This window comes from Asparagus officinalis, chromosome 2 (assembly GCF_001876935.1).
Source record: "Asparagus officinalis chromosome 2, Aspof.V1, whole genome shotgun sequence".
In the NCBI taxonomy this organism is placed as follows: Eukaryota; Viridiplantae; Streptophyta; class Magnoliopsida; order Asparagales; family Asparagaceae; genus Asparagus; species Asparagus officinalis.
In genome coordinates, this window is record NC_033795.1 from 31,229,800 (window position 1) to 31,234,991 (window position 5,192).

Sequence of the window (5,192 nt, forward strand, 5' to 3'; positions counted from 1 at the left end):
ACATGTTAATTAATTATATCTTTAAGAATTTCACCAATTTCTCTTTATATATGAATGAGAGATTTGGCTATTTTCTCCCCTCTAAGAGAACAACAAACATTTCTCATTAAAGGGTCAACTAGTGCCTTTTTTTATGGTATATATTGAAGAAACCCTATTAAAAGTTAGTACAACAATAAAATTATTTTCTATTGTAGAAAATATAAATATTTTTATTATAATACTAAATATTTAGAAATATCTATATGTATACAGTTTTTGCAAATATGCTATTATAATAGTATAATACATAAATCATTAACAAAATGAATTTTGTCTTATAATGACAACATGTTAAATATTGTTTTATTAGAACTATATGCACTTTCAGCATTATCTACTATTAAAACAAATGTATGTACTTTCTTCATTGTTCTATCCAAAAAATAAATAAATAAATAATAACAAAAAAAACGAAAAACAAAATAAAACATGAATCAAGTGTCTCTACGTGCAACACATGCACATTATACTAGTGATACAAATAGTTGAACGTGGTACTTATTATATTCTTATTTGCTTACTAATACAAATAGTTGAACGTGGTACTTATTATATTCTTTGCTTAGTAATCTTAGTTACGGATATAGATACGTATACGATTTTAAAAGACATTGCAGCGTGTGCTGGATCAAATAGCAGAAATACATATAAATATAAAATGAAAATGGAAAAAGTAAGTTGGAAATACACTGGTTGTGTAATATTTGAGTTGTTTAGATAAAAAAAATTCTCAAATTAAAATCTAACTGTATGTTCCACATATATAACACACTAAATTTAGATGTCTACCGGGGCGTGACTAAGTAGCCCTCCTAATACATGACTTCAGTTTTTTCAGGAAATTAAATTCTCATGGATGCTCTCCAAGGAGAGTCGAATCTAAGACATTATAGTACTACTCATATGCAGCTTAACAACTTGACTAGATCCTCGTATACGTATCTATATAGTTTACTTGTATTTGTACATATAATTTAAAAAAAATCATATATTTATATTTGTATTTTATAATATACAAATATTTAATATAGATATCTAGTACTTTTTTTACTTAAAAACAAAACCTTAAAACCACTGTCTATGCTACACTAAATACTGTGCATGCTAGAGTATTTTTTGAGAGTATTAAACCCCTCTTCAAGCAGCAAGGGCTGTTTGCCTTTTTTAAACCCTTCGAAATCACTGTAGCTAGAAAAAGCATCATCCGCACAACTTGCAACTATAGTGCAAATCCAGCCAAAATTGTGCAGCATGGAGGGAATTGTGTAGAGCCAGCCAAGTGAGATGTTTTAATGGTGCATCATCATTCAATTTAACCCAACAAATAAGATAATACTTAAAAGCCATTGTAGCATGAAGCCTGTAGCAACTTTCAAGCAAAAAAGAGGCCAACCAAACATGCTCCTATACAATTTTTAATCTTAAATATTGTTCATAATATAACATTTTTTTAGAACTCAATGACATTTAATTTAGCGTGCTACACTAATTTTTTGAACATTGAAAACACTATGTCATATCTACTTTTTTATTTTGTAGCTCTTGCAGATGATGATTTGAACCTTTATTAGGGATTTCGTACATATAAGTCTTTTTATGTCTTAATTAAAGAAAGTTGATAAAATTTACTAGTTGATATATTATTTTGTTAACTGATTTGAAGATTCACTCAATAAATAGTAATAATTAAAATTTCATCGCTAAAGTTTTTATAAAATAGTTATATACAAAAACCATGTTATCAATTTAGCGACATATATATATACATCAGTGAATAACACTCGCAACGACGCGCATGCTTAATACTAGTATTCATAGAATTATAGGATCATAGGTAAGTAATATATTGTTTGTCTTTGCTCTGTAGGAGGTTCCTATCAAAACGATCCTTATAAGAACGGAGTAATTCTTAATCAAATATTCGTCGAACTATTTGTGAATAGTATACTCCACCCATTTCACTGGTTGCTATGATGTAATTCTTAATCGTATTTGCTACGCCTAGAAAATCTTGTGCTTGTAGACGGCGTGGGTAAGGAATCTTCTCAAAGAGTGCACCATTTATTCCCTTAGTGGGCCCAAAAAAAAAAAGATGTTTCAGTCGCCACAAGTCACGTGCCCAAGTGGACGGTGATGGTGATGTGGACGGATGACGTGGACCAAACACGTTCCCTCAAATCGAGGAGATTAGGCGATGGTGACAGCTAGTTGATGATGACGTCACTTGATTCGGATGGTACTTTCCTTATCCCCAAAGTTAACACACCCACGCATGTATACCAGAAAGGCTTTGTGTGGGCCCAAGTTAGTTCCTGCTTGGGAATAGCCACGTCAGAAAATACCCGGTGAGCTGCCAATACTTACAATAATTAAGTGGAGTTTGGGAATAGCCACGTCAGAAAATACCCGGTGAGCTGCCAATACTTACAATAATTAAGTGGAGTAGATAGGGAATATAGGGGGGCAAAAGGTTTTAATGATGCTACAGTCGGGTTTGGGGTTGGTTTTCTTTTGCTGGGGGGATACAAGGCGCATAGGGGTGTATAAAAAGCCGTGGCCCGACCCGGCCCGGCCTCGGCCCGGAAACCCGGGCCAAGTCCGGGCTCCGGGCCGGGCCCAGGCTGTCTTTTTGATGCCCGGCCCGGGCCCGGCCCGGCCTGGAATAGTATTTTTTTATTATTTCTTATATGTATTATATATGTATATATAATATATTTTTATATATGTATAATATATGTATATACATATAATATATGTATATATAATATATTTCTATATATGTATAATATGTGTGTGTATATATATTCTCTCTTATATATGTATAATGTATGTATGTATGTATGTATGTATATACTCTTTCTTATACTATACATGTATATATAAGTATACTCTCTCTTATATATGTATAATATGTGTGTGTGTGTGTATACTCTCTCTCTCTTAGTATATATGTATATATAAGTATACTCTCTCTTATATATATAGTCTCTCTTATATAAGTATATATAAGTATACACTCTCTTATATATGTATAATATATGTGTGTATATATATATATACTCTCTCTCTTAGTATATATGTATATATAAGTATACTCTCTCATATATATGTATAATATGTGTGTGTATACTCTCTCTCTTAGTATATATGTATATATAAATATACTCTCTCTTATATAAGTATATATAGGTATACACTCTCTTATATAAGTATATATAGGTATACACTCTCTTATTTATATATGTATAATATGTATACTCCCTCAGTTATAACTTATAAATATATACAATATATTTACATATAATATATATATATATATATATATAATATAGTTACATAATAATTTATAAGTATATACTAATATATAATTATATAAAATATAATAAATTTAAACTAATTTTTAGCATTTTTTATCGAAAAAAAAGAAAAGAAAAAATTGAAAAAAAATCCGGGCCGATCCGGAGCTAGGCCCGGGCCCGGCCCGGGGTACCTGGGGTATCCGGGTCCGGGTCCCGGTTTTACCCAGCCCGGCCCGGGCCGGCCCGGCCCGGATGGACAAGCCTAAAGGCGCATGATAGTCCTATTCGGATAATAAAAGGTTACTTTTATAAACTCCCATGACGAGCTGTGTGTCTCACAAAATTCCGCTCATCAATTTTAGTTCGAGTAAATTCTCCTTAATTTGGAAGGTGCTGTGAGTAATCCCTATCAACTTTGAAAATTAACCCTAACAATTTTGGGTTTTTTTTTCTGACACACTCATAGCAAAAGGAAAATTTTGTAAAATTAACCCTAATAATAAAACCTATATGAACTTGATTTTGTGAGCTCTATCAGGTCAGACCCAAAACAACTTTGATAATATATTTATTTCGTATAAGGTATTTAACAATGTTGTAATTTTTATAGAACAATCGAAAAATTTTGTTGGTGTAAGCACAATAAAATATCCCTTTAGGTACCGTTTGACAAGGGGATAAGGAAGATCGATGGATTAAGGAGAGAAGGGTTAACTTAGTTAATCCATTGTGAATGGTTAAAAATATTCTAATTCCGTTTGGATTCGCGAGTTAAGACAATGGGTTAAGTCTTTTGTGTTTGGCAAATGAAGAAGGGATAAAGAGATTAATCTCATTATTTTTTAAAAAAATACCATTTTCGCCCTTACCGAAAATTTATAGATAATTGCCTCATTAATATTAAAGGAGCTTGAATTTATGTAAAGTTAGAGTTTATATAAAATTAATTTAACTCTTATGCCAAAAGTATTACAATTTGGTATTATATATTGAATAAATGACTGTTCAGAAGGTAAATAAAAATAAATTATCATTTTTTGCGTCATTTCAAAAGCTAAAGAGAGATAATGAGATAACAAAATATTATATGGCTTCTTATCTGTCAATAAACGTGACAAATTTTTTTGATTATTCAAGGAAAAAAAAGGTTTGATTATTTAAGAAAAAAACAATCTACTCAAAAGCTCTATATAAAAATTCTTGTTTTGCTAATATAAAGATAATAAAATACATAATTCAACCTCCTTATACTTTAATATTCGACAACTACATATATTAATTATTTCAAAGCTGTAAAGCAATCCTGTTGCGAAGCTGTTCACCCCTTAAACTTTCATCTGTACCAACCATGTATTGGGGGTCTTATTCCTCCTCCTCCTCATCTTCATCCTCATTCATCTCTAATCCATTGAGCATATTAAAGTATTTATCATTTCCCTAATGCCTTGCAATAAAATTATGAAGAACACAACAAGCTACAATGATTTTGACTTGAGTTTTATAAGTAAATGGAGCAGGAACTTTCAAATTTTTGAATCTTTGCTTTAAAATTTCCCATGCTTTTTCCACTACATTACGTAGTTGTGCATGTCTATGATTATATTTGTCTTTGGTATCTCGATAGGCTCTAGTGGTTCCATTTGTAAAATCTCCAAGATGATAGCGTGATCCACGATACGGGGCGATAAATTTTGAAGTATTAGCATATCCCGAGTCAACTAAGTAAGAGCGACCTACATATTTAATTATTTGACTTTAGTACTAATTGATTCTAAATAAACCAAAAGGGAAAATATTAAAATTTACCTTCAGGAATAATAAATTTACCATCTTCTAGTGTTGCACGAAGTA